This window comes from Boleophthalmus pectinirostris, unplaced genomic scaffold (genome assembly GCF_026225935.1).
Source record: "Boleophthalmus pectinirostris isolate CB_2022bp ecotype Guang Dong unplaced genomic scaffold, ASM2622593v1 HiC_scaffold_4, whole genome shotgun sequence".
NCBI classification, from domain to species: Eukaryota; Metazoa; Chordata; class Actinopteri; order Gobiiformes; family Gobiidae; genus Boleophthalmus; species Boleophthalmus pectinirostris.
In genome coordinates, this window is record NW_026571353.1 from 11009652 (window position 1) to 11027556 (window position 17905).

General features: G+C 38.0%; 1 protein-coding gene across 1 annotated transcript in view; it reads right to left on the reverse strand.

Moving 5' to 3' along the window:
- Window positions 1-17562, reverse strand: part of npffr1l2 (neuropeptide FF receptor 1 like 2) — a 47050-nt gene extending 29488 nt beyond the window's left edge. The window contains exon 1 of the mRNA XM_055162172.1: window positions 17500-17562. The gene's annotated coding sequence lies outside the window, so the exon portion shown is untranslated. The remainder of the gene's footprint in view (window positions 1-17499) is intronic.
- Window positions 17563-17905: the final 343 nt, after the last annotated feature.

Consider the following 17905-nt stretch of genomic DNA (forward strand, 5'->3'; position numbering starts at 1 on the left):
TACGAGGTTAGGTGGGTCCCAGTTATTTTGCTTCCATCATTACAACTATCTATGCAGCGCTCTTTTGTCTTTTTTTAGTTTTAATTGTTAAGATAGCTACAGCAGGAAAACAGTAGCTGGTTGGAGGGATAAGCACAAAATGGCTCTTATCATGAACTAGTGAACCACAACAAACACATTTATAAACTAACTCCAACTGAACGCTACAATAGCCTATTTTCTCTTCGAAGTCTGGGACCAGGCACATACTCGGTCAATTTTTACGACAGCTCAATCACAGCTGTCACAGCTGTCACTCAAATGCTAAAGACATTTCCTCTGTAATACCCTTGCATCATTCCAAACAAAATATACCACTTCTTTGTACTTCACAGGGCTATTTGCCAATTCTTCTGGAAACGTTTAAAATGGGAAATTTAAAAAGAATACGATTATTACAACACAAATCACAAATCTAATCTAGATACTTTTCCTTTATGGTGAGGGTTATGGTGTCATTGGTAAAGATCATCAGATATCAACCGATTACTGATAAAATATTTTGATTATTATTATTAGGGATGTAACAATAACCTAAATATCGTGATATCGTATCGTGAAAAGTCTTACAATAATATCGTGGACTGTCACAATATATCAAGTTCCTTTACTTAAATGAATGGTTTTATGGTAGCCACAGCTTAAGAACATTGGAAACTACATATCATATACATCACTACATATTCATTTCATTGCAGACAACATGAAGAATTATGATTTGTACTTGAATTCTTGGGATTATGATGGGAATAATTCACACCAAAATCTTGTCATGGTATTTTAAAAGCAAAAAAGTGTCCCACCTACAATTATATTGGCCTTTTTAAACTACCACAATAAATATGGTACCGTGAGATGCATATCATTACATCCCTAATTATTATTGATTATGTCATTCAATTTTCTACAAACTCACCATCACCCTTTCTTTGCCACAAACCTGTAACAGAGCTATGCAGTTACGTTTGGTGTCCTTATATCTAGCGCAAAAATGTTTAGATTGGTTTATCCATATTCTTTAGGCATATAGTTGGCCCAAACACAATATAAACCTGTGCTGGAGATTTTAAGGCCAGATATATTAGCTAAACAATATATTGGTCTATTTCTAGTCATTGCCATATATTACATTTAATATGACAATTTATCCACTAGGGTTGGGCGGTATCCAAATTTTGATACTGTTAAACCTTCTCAGGATTTTACTGGGGTATACAGTATCACCGTATTGCCAAAATGTTTTAGTACAACTTTGGTAAAGTACGAAGCTGCACTGCTATACAGACTATGCATAACCTGCAGATTTATAATCTCTGCAGCATTTAACATGAGCCATCTCCAACGCGGACACACAGAAGAGACTGTCTTCAGCCGCATATTCTCTGTATATTCTCAGAAAGAACACACATATTCCACTGAGTCGTGTTCTTTAGTCAGACAAAAGCTGAACCGCATCAGGGCACAAGGAGAGAGTTGTTTTTAAACAGCGCTTTATATTTTATTCTGTAAAACTCACAACTCGCTTGTGGCCAGATTTGCCATCTTGTCTCGGTCTCTCTAATCTAACGTCCTCTCCCCACGCAGTTAAAAGAAACATTATAGACGACTATTAGTTTTAAACCGTGACAGCATTAAATTGAAAATACAACCACACATTGATCTGTGCTGAGCAAACAAATTTAGGTATCAATAAATTATAATATTATATTAGGTCCTTATGTGCTGCAGATTTTTTTTTGTGACAGTAATGAAACTGATACAGTTGCTACTTTTTGATACTGTGGGATACCATAATACCATATTACCGCCCAACCCTATTATCAACTATCTTTTTTTTCAGCAATATATCAAACTTCAGCCCTTCAGCCCTGTGTTACGTTTTTTTACAAATCAGCAGCCATGGTTGTTTTGCTGTAGGCGCCCAAGCATTCCTCTTAATTGTTATCTAATGAAGAGAAGACTTGCCCGGATCCATCAACTCTATATCTTTGTTAAGTGTTGTAAAAACATACCATTGGCTGGCCTGGCAAAATGCTATATGTTTTGTGCAATAACACTTCCTCTAATGGGGTCACTCACATTAAGCAACAAATTTTTTTCTATCGCTATTCATTACATCATTATTTTTGATCTATGATATGTTTTTTTCATTGGAAACATACATGGAGTTGTGTTTTGTTTCAATCACATGTTTTACAGACAGTTCCTGCATATTTAGACACTGTTCTTCATTGTAATGTCATTCAGTGCTAAATGCGTGAATTAACATAAGTCCAGGTTTGTTTTTGAGGAGGTAGCAGCATTGTAACATGGCTAAAACCTTACAAGATTCTTTTTTTTATATATATATTATTTTTTTATATTTTTTTATGCCCTTGAAACATCTGTAATGAGCTCTTCTTATTCAAGATATAGAACACAGTTGTAGGAGATTGCACTCAACAGAAAATGATACCACCACACAAGGTACAAAGACAAATTATGAACATAACCAATACAAGCAATAAGGAAGGGAGTGGCACTTACCTGCACTTAAAAGCCACTTATTGGACATCTTCTTTCAGTAATTTCAGGTCTGTGCTATTATGAATGATAGGGGAGACCTATATGGAATGGCTTTCTTTGGTTGCATCCATAGACTGTATAAAAAATGGGCTAAGCAAGTGTGATGTTACCTATAGTGTTCAGCTCCACTCAAATAACGCTCATGATGCTAACGGTTAAAGGAGTGAATTTGGAGCCAAGCTTTATAATACGAATAGGAATTTTTGACAAACAAAATACCAAAAAACAAAACAAAAAAAACACAAGCATCATGTAAGGCGGGTTAACATGAACATTTAACAGGGACAGTCCAGAATTTTGGACATAGAGCCTCATTTCCTAGTGAGCCAGAGTGTTGGAGACGTGTGGAGACAATTTAAAAAAATTTCCATCCAGTCCTTGTATTTACAGGGGTCACTGGTGCTAGGCTAGTGCATTTCAATGGTCATAGTTATCCTGCCACTAAAAACAGCCTTACCCACTCCACAAAATACCCAAAGCAAATGTATTAGTAGGCCAGACTGTCGATATAAATGTCTGTGTTGATAGAATAAAGTTTGAAATAAACTAACCTTGCATCACATGAATCGTCGCATGTTGAGGGACTATTTTCTCATATATCAGTCCGTCCCTATCAAGCTTACTACTTCTCTGGAAATACAACTCGTTGCTGCTCAGACATAAATCCTTCAAATGCAAGGTTGGTTTTACTTCTACAATTATTCTATCAACACAGACATTCACATCGACGGTCTGGTGTAATAACAGATTTGCTTCGGGTGTTTTGTGGAGTGGGTAAGACTGTTTTTAATGGCAGGATAACTATGGCCATTGACATGCGCTAGCCTAGCACCAACGACCTCTGTAAATACAAGGACTGGATGGAATTTTTCAAAAAGTGTCTCCACACATCTCCAACACTTTGGCTAACTGGAAATTAGGTCCTATGTCCAAAATTCCAAACTGTCCTTTTAAGACCAAAATGATGAGGCTCACAGCAGCAGTTACAGAGAGAGGGGTATGTACAGTCTATGGTTGGATCATGTGCTAGATTTTCTTCGTATGACTTATACTGTAACATTCTGCAGATGACTTTTTGCACTGTGCACACTTTGATTAAAATGACTTCAGTGGGGTATTAACTGCTAACACATAACATTTTTACATCACCATGTTACCTTTTATTGTTTTGAAAATGCTATCTGCCGAAAACAACATAGTAACATGTTTAAGTTTCACTTTTGTTTCTAACAATCTGAGCTCCCTTTACTCTCTGCACTAAGTCACTCCCCCTTCAGAGTGTTATCACGACACAATCAGTGTGCACCCTGCTATAGAAACTATTGCACATCTCACCAGGTTTCTCAGGTTGTGCTGTTTTCTATCATACTTTTGTATTTTGTATTTATGGAGGATTGTCAAGTGGGGGTATATGTGACAGAGGCTTGTGTGTTGAGCATAGGGCAATGGAGAGATGATATCCCTAAATTACTGAAACATGCATGGATGACATCTAAAACCTCCTCAGGCATGTTTTGAAAAGGGAATGTTACAACATGGTAGAAAGCTCAAAACAATTATTTTGCATTATTACAGCATTCAGGCTTGAACCGATTATATCACAATGATAATAACAATCTTTTTTTTTTTTTTTAAGATATGGATACTAACATATAGATCAAGACAATTATTCAGTGAGAACTTCTGTTGGTCTTTTTTAAAAATATGCAAAAATGGAGGTGGAGAAAATGTATAGGTAATATCGTGTCGTGGATGCTGGTGGATTTTTCATGCATAGGAGCAAGGCCTGCGAGACAAAGCAGGCTGGAAGAAAAAGGCTTTCATGCATGTGCCATGTATTCATATCTCTCTGTCTGAACTGAAGAGGCTATAATCCAAGGCCCTGCAGTGATTGTTACAGGTAAAGATCGACACACAATACAAAACCTTTTCTAATAGCCTAAGGGCGCTTCACTAAACCTTGCATTTCATTAGGCCAACAGGGCAAAAATATAAGGAAAAAATAGGTAAAAATATCAAACTGCAATTTGCAACCCATGCAAATTTTTTATGCAATTATTTTATTTTTATGCAATTATATTTAAATTTGCTATTTATTTAAGGATTCTGTGCAAAATTCACATTTAAAAGGGTCCAGGATAACTGATGAAAAGCTTAAAAATGGCCCCCTGTGACCCTTGCCCTTGGGACAACGGATGGAAATTAGCCTTAGGCTACAATCCGGTGTGTTTACATTCATGTTGTCATGTTTGTTCATTAACATGCTCTGTCCCAATCAAATAAATAAATAAATAAATAAAAATATGAACAAACTAACTAATACAAGAATCCCATTTCAGAACAGATCGTAACTACAGTATTGGCATTTTTTATGCAAAGTATTAAAAAACTGCAGCCTTTTAAGATTTGATAATTGTGTCAAATTTAATTTTGACTGGAATAAGATTAAACTCATGGCTCTACCAGCAGGAGCAGTAAACCAGAGATAGAAAGGTATATTGGTTGGCCGATACATCAGGCTGATATTTGTCTTACTTCATGGATGTAGTGGGCGTGGTACGTGGGGGCATGCCATCCGCCCACTTCTCCCAATGTGAGATATAAAAAAAAATTACAAATATAAAATAGCTACAACTTAAATGTCAAACTGGGGCTATTGGCAATGGTGAAAACAACCTGAATAGGCTCATGATATCTGCACTACTGTCCTATAGAGACCTGAGACATGAGGAACCAGGACTGAACCAGGACTGAACCAAGACTGAACCAAGACTTAAACAGGTCTAAACCAGGACTAAACCAGAACTAAACCAGGACTAAACCAGAAGTATATCAGGACTAAGCCAGAAGTAAACCAGGACTGAGTGTCGGGCTCGGAGGTGAGCCCGTCTAGATCGTCGGGTGACGTCGGGTGAAAGGACTGGTACAGAGCTCCATACCTCACGACACTCTGCTCCGTGGGCTCTCTCTCTTACGTCCAAGATCACTCCTGGTTTACTTCTGAGTTAGCCCTGGTGTAGTCCTGGTTTAGACCTGGTTTAGTCCTCCTGGTTCAGTCATGAATCGCGTACCCCCACTTAAAAAATCCCCACTACACCACTGCCTTACTTACTATAAAATGTGGGGAAACTAATCAAAAGTGGCTCTACATATCGGTCAAAAAATATTGGCAGAGCTTTTCAGCCATCGGTTTCTCTGGGATTCTAAACAATTTGTATTGCATTGATCATGAAAAACCTCATATCAGTCGATGTTTGCGTTTGCCTAACACAAATCTTATCTTAATAAGTGTAGTGTGTAAGAATGTAAATTAGTCGCTTTAACTTCTGTGCATCTTAACTTAACAAATTACTCACTAGACATTTGCCTCAAAGCACCGTTCCCTATGTTCTTCTTTTTTTAACCACAGAAAGTGATAGAAAACTGACTTCCTAATGATGGCCCTCACTCCCCTGCAGGTGTTCCTGACAGCCTCTCTTGCAGCTATTTTCAGACACAACTTTAGCTGGACTCAATACTTTTCACTTCTACAAAGCTCTGAATTCTGAAGTTTCCTCTCTATCTTCCAACTGCACTGCTGGGAAAGACTGACAGCACAAACTCAAAGTGTTCAATAGTCAGTGAGCCCAAATCCTCCTGAGTCTATATTGTAACCTATAGAGCCCCTGCCGGCTTGTAGCATTAATCAAACACGTGCTGGAGTGGTGATATTTCAGCAAAGTCTAGGATCGAGAACAATGTACTTTTCTATTCATTGCAGCATGACAAAAAAATAAATGTGTTCCTAGAGTGTAGGTTAGAAGCTGTACTCTTACCCCCTCAAATATAACAGGGTAAAATAAAACTTTAAAAGTGCATTGTGTAGCTTTTCTGGTGGGGCGACCATCAAATGCTTTTCTTCAAGGAGATATTATTGCTTTGTCTGGAATGTTTCACATTAAAACTTTTCATTTCATGGAGACCAAACCAGACCAGGTTACAGATTACATCTGTGGAGAGGTGACCCCGCTCACAGTCAGAATGCCTGTTTTTGTTGTTTTTTTTTATGTTTGAGCTATAAAACCACCTGCAATTTAATAAATGTAAGGTAGAGATGTTTAATGTCTTACTATGGAACATTCCAGGCAGAGCAATGACATCTCCATAGAAACAAACAGGTGACGGACCCCTAACCAAAAAACTAGGAGGCAAACCCATGAAAGCGAGGTGCAACGACCACATGTGTGCAAAGCCTTAAACCACTGAATCACTGACACAGACTGAAATCAAAACATTTATATGAGACACTAACATTGCATATTTGTAATTAAACAAACTATGTAGTGTAATTAACATGTCAATTTAATTGCTGAGCTAATAACTAACAAGGATCCTGAATAAAGAAGGAATCTCACTCTGGCTGATCTTTTCGCTGAATGGCTGGCCCACAGATACGGAGCTGGTGCTGGGTAACGTCTGGAAAACTGCGGTCAATAAAGCACAGCTGGGAACAAGAAAAAGCTATTTCTATGCATACATGAACATATAGGGGTTAAATGACAATGTTCCAGAGCAGCATGACATTAGGTATGTGGTAAGTAAAGATAAGAACATTCCATACCTGCAGTAAGTAGCCTATGATTAGAACTGTATTTGACAAAATATAAAAAATGCCCTTCTTTGACTTTTTATTCTGACTTTGACTGTTATTCACCAACTGTTTGTGAATGCTGTGTCTTAATAATAATATCTATAATCTAATAAACTATTGCATTACATTGCTATTACTACAACTACTGTTAGTACTTTTGATATTAAAATTCCAGCACTGTGCCCCTTGGGTGCACTAGAGCGGTAATAAGTAGATCACATGATTGAGGATTGCACAACAACATTTGAACTGCCACAATTTTTGGATTTATTCGTCAGCAATATTTCGGAAGAAAGGGGCTGTTGCTCAATGCATACTGATAATCGACTGATTCGTTCATGTATGTTGAGGCATCAGCACAATCTATCACTATATCTGTCACCACCATCCTCTTCAGGGAAAAAGTATTTATCTTTTTATCTATAGACCATAATATCCTGGCACATTTTGTGGAGTGGTCCCATCTGCTCCTGAACGTGGACAAGAACGAACTGGTAACTGACTTTAGGAGAAAGAGGACACCAGTGAAGCCCATCACCATCCAGGGCCATGATGTGGAAATAGTGGACTGCTACAAGTATCTTGGTGTCCATGTGAACAACAGGCTGGACAGGAGCGACAACAGTAATGTTGTGTACAAGAACGGCATGAGTAGACTCTACTTCCTGAGAAAGCTCAGGTCTTTCAATGTGTGCAGCAGGTTACTGGAGATCTTCTACCAGTTTGTGGAGGCCAGCGCCCTGTACTTCGCTGTGATCTGCTGGGGGAGTAGCACCAGGAAAAGGGACATTGGGCAGATTGACAAATTGATCAGTAAAGCTGGTCACGTGATCGGCTGTGAGCTGGAGACATTTGTCACAGTGAGGGACAGGAGGACACTAGACAAACTGCTCTCCATCATGGACACTCCTGCTCCCCCAATGGACCAGGCTACAGAGGGACAGATAATACTCCCTACAACTGTACAACAACTCACCCCCTGCAGCAGACTATACAGGGACAGAGGAGCTCATTCTCCAACAGGCTCCTACAGCTCCACTCAAACAGTGAAAGATACAGGACTACATTCATACCATACTCCATACAGATGTACAACAATCATCAATGTCAATCATCATATCATCTGTTTCCTTATGAGTATTTAACTGTTATATACGATATTTGTTTTTTACTTACTGTACATACATTTATATATTTCATGTTTTACTGACACCAGTCTCTTAATAATATAAGACAACGTAGCCTATTACATATATACATATTTATTTTTTTATGGGTTATTTTCCTGTGTCTATGTCCCCTGTCCCTGCTCTGATAGAGTCCTGCTCCTGTCACTTCTCACAGACAGAAGGCTTCAGAGGGTGAGATTAACTAATTCAACTTTTCCAGCTGGGATTTATGAATGTATATCTCAGCTAATATGAGGCCAGTTTTAAACAAATAAAAAGTGGTGTAAAGTTTGAGACATGGAGAACTGTGTCATGATCATCCAACTTCCACAGTAGCTAATATGCCATTGTAAAACATTTAATAAATGTAAGCCCATTTTCTGATCAAAGGAGCGGACTGTCCCCTCACTGAGAGAGCATGGGAGCAAGGAGGAGCAATGTCGTTGATTGTGTCCTTGAAAGTATAAGATCTTATTGTAGTTTCATGTATGTATCTGATCAGAGCAAAGGTTGTCAAAGCAGACAATTTGTTAGTAAAAATCCCAGACATTTTGGGATACATTAGAATTTCCATCCAGAAGTTTTTTTGGGTTCCAAAAGGAGGACATGTTCGGGAAAAAGAGGACGTCTGGTCACCCTAGTTTAGTACATATGTGTAAAATTATTTTTAAAAACCCATCCACTGGATTCTGTCCCTCTTTCCTGTGCAACCCCCTGGCTCAGAGCAGAGAAGGTGCTGTTTTGATGGGGCTTGTACCTTGGCTGTCTTTGTGTTACAGAACCTAATGTGTCTGATCAGGCTCTGATCATGTGGACTGTTTACAGTCCCTGTTAAAGTGTGTGTGGATGAAAGAACTGTCCATTAAATGTGTACATTCAAAAATGCAACTCAGGCACTGTAAAGGACCAAAACAAAGCCTCACAATAGCATTTTAGATGATAATTTAACATTTAAGCTTGCTATGAATGTACAATCGTTTTATTAAAATAATGAGAGAATGAAGAGAGCTCTGATTGGCTGAGAGAGGTGAGAAATCCTGAGTCTGTGACCATAACTCCCATTGATGGGCTTCTGTCTTGGCCTTGTATGTGATTGTGAGCGCCAGAGCCTTTGTGAGCTATTCCATAATTCTATCTGCTACAAAAAAATTTAAAAAAAGAAAATCACATTTATAATATATTTAACTTAAAACTTTTTTTTTTGGCTAAACACAAGTGGAAGGTGCATGAACCCCATCTGCTGTGATATTGCAAAGTTGGACTCACTTTCACCTTTGTGCTGATATAATCTCTGTACTTGTTCAGCATGTAGGTGTTGTTACATAGTGTTTTTCTTGGAACTATGCATGTTACAGACAATAAACACACCACTAAGAGCTATCTGAGTTGTGAGGTAAAATGTGTTGAATGTATGTATGAATATATAGGTATGAGCAAATGTCCTCACTAATGCTTTAACAACCTAGCCAGGCTGGTGCCTCCTCACTTTCATTTCTCTCCATCTACAAGGTTAGGAATCAGAATACACTAGATGGTTTGCAAAAAAAAAGTGTGAGTTCGGGCACCAGCCAATCAGCGAAGAGCCATATTTTCTGGCAACAATTCCCAAGATCGAGGATTTAAAGCCAGAACAAAGAGAATGTTTGGTGAATTTTATCAAGGGGAAAGACATTATTGTCCTTCTTCCTACGGGATTTGGGAAAAGCTTAATATACCAGTTAGCCCCGTTAGTGGCACATTTGCAGCAATTGGTTAAGTGGAAAAAGTAACCGCCTACTATCGAGCAAAGGAATCCTAATGCTATTACGATATCAGGCTAATAAAAAAACGGGGTTTCTTGTTAAATCACTATTGTTTCATTACTACTATTGGTACATAATCAGAATGATAGGAGAATGATAGCACATGAAAAGTGCAGACTTGGTTCATTTGTCTGTCTCGTGTCCAGTACGTGTTTACAGAGGATAAGAAAAGTTTATGGAAAACATCCTCTTGAAAAGGTTTGTGTGAAAGCTTGATGTTTTGACCCAAAAGTCAAGGGCAGAAAAGAGTGTAGAAGTCCATAGACCCTCCTGCTGAGTGTGGGCCTACTCCTGAGTCCATAGTAAAACTTTATATGGTCTAAAATACAACACCACGCTTTGGGTTATAAAGAAGATTTAAGTAATATATATGGAATATGTCATGGAATATATGTAAGTCTAAACATTGAAAATGATCTACCTTCAGGACACTCAAATCTTTTAATATCAAGGGGGTTAAGTGTCCTGCCCAAGGACACAATGACACTTGTGGGGATTGAAATGGCAGCCGTTGGGTCAGTGAAGTGGATCTAACATCTCTACCAATTATGTTTATGTCGGAGGTAGTGTTGTCACGATACTAACATTTCAAATTCTATTTTGATACTAAGTAATAGGCTCGATACGCAGTACAGATTCCAATACCACAATACAATGTGATTATTAACATGAAAGCATAGTACTTTATTCTACATTACCATGCAGTGTTACAATATGTAATCTCTCAGTGGTCCAGGTATGCTCCATAGTGGTCCATGGGCATATTTTTGTCTCTGTGCTCTTTTACTTTTTCTGATACAGCTCAAAATCATTCTAGAGCTATTCAGGAAAGCTTCATTTCTGCAAAAACAAGTATTTAGTTTCGATACTAGCTTTGGTATCAGTTAGTATTTGATTTTTTTCTTGACTACCCTGGTTGGGATTGGGATTTAAATCAACAACAGTGATTTGTATTTTGTCTTTCTTTATGAATATAGAGTACAAGTTAAGTTATTTATATTCAAAAAGGAATTCTATTTTATTTGGAGATACGAAGATGAAAAAACTCACTGAAACAACAAAGAAAATTATACGCCTCCTCTGAGAAAGCATTCACCATGAAATATACAACCAAAGAACGCAAGTTAAGAAAACAAAACTCCAATGCAGTTAACAAAGCAAAATGCAAAATGGAGCTTTATCTGAAAAGAATAAGAATGATGCTTTATTGTCTAAATCTGACACATCATCACATTGGTATTACAGTGTGTCCGTCAGCAGCTGTTAGTGTTTGACAAATGCACTGGAGAGACAGCGAGCATCTGTCTGTCATTGTTGTTCAAAGCTTTGTTATGAGTTATTATGACCATCTGAACTGCACACTGCCACACACACACAGACATATACACACACACACACACACAGACAGACATGCACACACTGTGATTCACATTTGTGACATCAGTCTTTCAAAATTAATGAGGATTTTTATTTTTTTTTACATGTATTTATTTTTTATTTTTTTGGTCGAGACAGTATCCAATATTTGTCTCGCTGCCGTGGCCAGACAGGTTGTCAAAATATCAAAAATAAGATACTGATCGATACTAAAACGAGATACCCACTTGAGTAAATATCAATACTGGAAAAGTCACATTCACAGGACAGAATTGAACATTTCCTGAAGCTTAACAATGATCTGCTGCATCAGAACAAGTATTAGACCGCATACATTTTTATTATCATTGTGGTATTATAATAGTGTTTTTGAGCAGCCAAATTAATCTGGGATATAAAATAAGGTGTTGCATGCTATATTGTTAATTGCTCTTCTTTTTCTTTTTTTACTCATTAGTTTGTTCAGAAAGATGCTTGTTATTTACTGTAGATACTTAGACTACTGATACTTGTCCAATATCACCACTGATTGGGTTTCAGATCACATCACAACATTCTGACCGTGTTAATCATGGGAAACTGTTTATTAAATTGTACAATCGAGGGGTTCCTTTATATTTAATACGTATCTTGCAGTATTGGTATTCCCATCAAACCATGCAAGTCAGGTGGGGCAATGCATCTTCTAGCCCTTTCCTGGTTACCAATGGAGTCAAGCAAGGGGGAATATTGTCTCCTGTTCTTTTTAACCTGTATATGGATGATTTGTCTAGAACACTGTAAGACTGGATGGATGGTGGGGGACAGGCTTGTTAATCATCTTGTTGTTAATCATCGGGCTTTTTGTTAATCATCTGCTGTATGCTGATGATGTAGTTGTCATGTCGCCATATAGTGCAGGTCTACAGCAGCTGGTGAGATTCTGTTCAGAGTACGGGATGCAGTATGATATAAAATATAATTCAAAAAAGAGTGTTGTCATGATTGCCAGGTCTAAGGAGGATCAAAAGTAAAGCTTTCCCTCCTTTTATTTCAATGAGAATCAGCTGGCAAATGTAACAAAAACAAAATACTAGGGCCATATTATTAGTAGGGCTGGGCAAAAAAATAATAATTTAATTGTGATTAATTGCATGAGTTCGAGCGATTAATCGCGATTAATCACATGTTATACGCAAAACCAAATTGGAAATGTAAATGAAAGAGCCAAACATTTGTTGTGCAAACAGCATTTCTTTCACAGGGGAATCTTCAGAGCCTTCAAGGTATTCAGGGAAGGCTCAAGAAAAAATATTGAATGGACGTTTGTAATACTAATATATTTATTGAATATTTTTTATGCTGTGAGTAATGAACACTACACTAGTAATCATTTCTTGATCAGTGTTATAAACTTGGACTGATATTTCTTAGGAAACAAAGGGTTAATATAATGGAATGGAAATGGACCAATCACATTTTTTCTTCCAATGGTATCTGGGTAAATCAGTGACTCCAGCACTGATCTAAAGAAATAAGCTCAGCTCAGAGCCGGTGCTGAACCCACGGCCGGAGTCGGAGTCCGTGGCCGGGCCGCGCGGAGGCTCGGGCACGTTGCATCTCACGTGGTCAGAAAAAAGTGAAAAAAGTGTCAAGAAAAGACGTCAAACTTAAAGTAATGCTCACGGTGGACTTTTTCAAAATAAAAGCCAGTGAGAAACAGACGTTTACAATAAAATAAATAAATAAATAATAAAAACTGCATTAACGGCGTTAAAATAATTGTCTGTGTTAATTACTTAATTAGTTAACGCAAAGTTAACGCGTTAATGTGCCCGGCCCTAATTATTATTATTAGAAATGACTCCTGTGATGATGATGACATCCAGCGTCAGTGTTGCAAACTGTATTCACAAGCAAATATGCTGACACACAAATTCCACATGTGTACAAATGATGTCAAAATGACTCTTTTTAGATCATACTGTACCCCACTGTCCACAGCTCACCTATGGTGTAATTACAGCAAAGCAAAGATGAATAAGATCAAGGTGGCATATAATGATGCTCTCAGAATTCTGCTAAAGACTCCAAGGTGGGAAAGTCCTAGTGCTTTGTTTGTGACTGCAAATATTCCCACATTCCAGGCTCTAATGAAGAACCCTATGTATAAATGCATGTGTAGGTTAAATGAATCAAGAAATTAAATTATAACATGCTTGACTGATATTAAGGAAAGTGACACTCAATATTATTCTGGCATCTGGAAATATTGGAAGAGCCCGCTGTATGTATTTTAACTATATGGACCTTGCATCACTGTATTATTATTATTTTTTTTGTATGTGTGTGTATGTGTGTGTATGTGTGTGTGTGTGTGTGTGTGTATGTGTGTGTATGTGTGTGTGTGTGTGTGTGTGTGTGCTGGTGGGTTTATATATGAATGTAGTGTATTGTGGGTGTGTGTCTACCTGTGTATGGCTTGGACCCTGAGTCTGTAAATAAAGTTATATATATTCTGTATCAGCCAATAATATTTACAGATACAGATGGGTGGCAGCTAAAATAAATAGCGTTAAAATGTTTTTGTTCTAAGACAACAAGTCACTAACAGAAATCAGCAGGTAAAATATGCATCCATTTATGTTTTAGATTAGAGATGCACAGCTTCATCTTTTTTTGTTCCGATACCTTTGTCGATATTGTTGAGGAAAACAATATCGACATAATGTTTGTTCATTTCTGCCGAGATAAAAAATACATTTGAAACAGAAATAAAGTCCAGATAATTTACTTCTTCCAATATTAGAAAGCCATACATGTACAAGGAGTCCAGGAGTGCCAACAGTCCCATGCAGAGGCTCAATGTTTACGCCCAATACCAATACCAATTCATGACATCATCTTTACCATTAGTTCTTGTCCTATTTAGTTAGTTGGCTGTTAGATAGATTGGAATATCATGCATTTGTCTTGACATATATCTCTGAGTCTCACAGCTATGATGAGAGCCCTTATCTTCAAATGACCTCAATACAATAATGAACTATAGAAGTGATTATACAAAATAGCTAAGCCTAGTTATTTATTTATATTTTTGCTTTAAACATCTGCCAATACCCAATACTAGGGCAGAGAAAATATGATGTATTTCCTTTAAACACAAACAGTGTATGATTTAAAAAAAAAAAAAAAATGCAACTGTGTTTTGTTAGTTATTTATCATTTTAAGTAACTACAGAACAGCTTTGAAAAAATACAAGTTCAATATAAGAAGGCGTTTGGGAGGAACATTAACCAGTATATTGCCTCCGCTCAATTTCATTTCTCTCTAGCGACTAGGTCAGGAATCGGAATACACTGGACGGTTTGCAAGAACCCCGGAAGAGCGAGTCCGGGCACCAGCCAATCAGCAAAGAGCCAGACATTCTGTGTTGCAACGATTCCCGAGATGGAGAATTTAAAGCCGGAACAAAGAGAATGTTTGGTGAATCTGATCAAGGGGAAAGACGTCATCACCCTTTTTCCTACGAGATTTGGGAAAAGCTTAATATACCAGTTAGCCCCATTAGCGGCACATTACATATGTCATGACCAAACAGTAGCGATTGGTTAAATACAAAAAAGTACCCGCCTGCCATCGAGCGAATGAATTCTAACACTGCGAGGTCAGATGGTTTCTACAAAGTGAAACCAACTGATGAGTCACGCTACAAAAAATACACCAAATAGTCCAATATATATCGACTAAACTGACATCTTGGAACCAATATCGGATCCATCAAAAAATGCAATATCTGCACCAATATTTGATACCAATATGACATTACCACATTACTGAAACCTGTAAGACCGCCTATACTGAAACTTAAATTGATTTCACCCATCACTCATCCCTGGCTCTGCAATTCTTTTGTGATTAATGGAGCTTAATGGATGTTGAGCCAGTAACCCTCAGAAATACTGCACCTCACCCCCCACCCTTCCTTCTCCCCTCGCCTCCCCTCTGCCCCCCCTCTGCATACATCTCTCTCCTCCTTTCATCTCTAGGCAGCGGCGTTTAAACAGGTGTCAGAATCATGGAGCGCGAGCCCCCCCCCTCCATCACATAGCTGCCATTTTTGTCTTTATCTCCACATCAGCGGACTCTTTGTCTTCACCTGCACTCAGGGGAATAGTTGCTGCTACTGGGTTTCAGGTGACATCACGGCATTCAATACACGTGCATGGCAGCCATTTTGAACATATAATCAATAATCAATCAATAAAATGATAAAAGTCTACATTTGTAAATTTTACTTGTGTTTATTTCTAATGAAAACAGCATGTAAGCACATCTGGTACATGCACTGAAGGTCCCAGTAAAAAGTATTTCACAAAATTAAATATTTTTATATTCAGCTTTTACACTTGACCCACTTCTGAAGGCACTACAGCAAATGCATTCTCCCTTCATATCCCATGAGCTGAAGGGTCTGGCTCCCAGTTCCTCTTACTTTGTTGAATCCAATCTGATCCAGTCCACTTTATTTATAGCACATTTCATAAACAAAACAGTTTCCAAAGTGCTGCACAGTGCCGATAAAACATATCCAATAGATATATAAAGTAAAGCTCTATTTAACTCCACCAGTCCTCGTTAAGACAAAGACACTAATAAATCCAAATAAGAGCAAGAATTCCAATAAATAATAAAAAGGTAAAAAAAAAAAAAAAAAGTAGTAAGTTAACAGTGTTTTGAATGTCTCGGTTAATATTGGGTATTAGCAAATACAGAAGCACAAAGTATCAATATTGACCTGAAAAAGCTGGATCGGTGCATCCCTACTTTTTTTGTCATGATGTAATACTTTAACATTTTTTTAATATCCCCATGCAGTTTTCTAATAGCTCTAATGCAGTTTGCAGAGGTCCAAGTCTGTCCTATTTAGGCAGTATGATTTTTTCAGAAATGATACTTGTTGAGTATCTGTTTCCGATTAGTGCAATCGAACAATGAATCCAGTCTTCAATCATCTGCTCTTTAAGGTTGTCAAAAAACAAGTATTGATAAAAAAAAATGATGATGATGAGAACACCGGAGAAAAAGAGAGAGAAAATGTATTTTACCCGTAGTAGAACTATAACATAGATTTTCACCAGCCTTCATAATGATAACCATTCTTGCACTTCATAACATTACCAGTACATGAATAATTGTAAGGTCTATTTTAACAAAAACTGTGACAATCCTTTGTTTTCATAAAATAGTGCACCTTAATTAATAGTGACAATGTGACAATAATTGATCAGTTTGTTTCCTCGGCTTTCAACACTTTGCCAGCACTGACCGCACTTGGAACAGCCGCCCTTTCCTTTACAAAAGCGGAATCTCATTTTCATTCTTTAATTTAAAGTATCTGACCAGATGTTCCTTTTTTTTTTTTTTTTTTGCCTATCACTTTTTGCACCAAAAATCTCTACTAGTACTGAAGTGGGTGAGGTGCCTTGCGCGTAGACACAACAACAGTACAGTATGCAATGCTGGAATCGAACCATCGGTCTTTGAAATAGTTAGGCGACTTACGGACCTGGTTGTCAGCAAACAACGTCATGGGGAATGTAAACGGGAAACTATCCGAGTAGACATTTTACTGTTAAACACGAAGAGAAAATAGTGCGTTACGAATGCGTCGGCTCCAGTGCGCAGACTCAGTTTATGCTCCATTATAAACTGGACTGGGCTAATCATCATTTCATTAGTTCGAGATCAGCGCATTTAAAAGAAGGAAAAAAAGAACTCAGGATAAAGATAAACAAAAAGTTTTTCGAAATCAATTTGGCTAGTTTCCACCAAGTTCAGTTTGCGCGGTGCGTAAAAGTGAACGAGTACACGAACACGCTTTTTAGTTAGCAAGAAAGTTACAGTGACCACAAAATAGAAAATGTAGTAGCTTACCTTTTATCTTCTAGTGTTTTAAGTTCGTGTTTAAAGTCATACGGTGAAAAGCGGGTTGTAGAGTCACGCAGAAGCAGAGGAGGCTGTTTGCACTTGCTCGTAAAAGGAAAATAATAATACGCACGGCAGAGACGGCGGGAACAGCAGCTGCAGTCCGCGCGTAAGTGACTGACGCGCCCGGCGCACACTGAAGAGTCCTCTTACACGATAGACGAGGCTGAAGCACGGAACGACACGCGCCCGACAGACAGAGAGAGGGATAGAGGGAGCGAGAGAGGGAGGGAGGGAGGGAGAGAGAGAGAGGGGGAAAGGAAAGAGAATGAGGAGAGAGAAAGAAAAGAGAGAGCGGGGGCACAGGACAGAGAAAGAGAGAGAGAAGGAGTAAAGCAAAAACAATGAGGAGAGA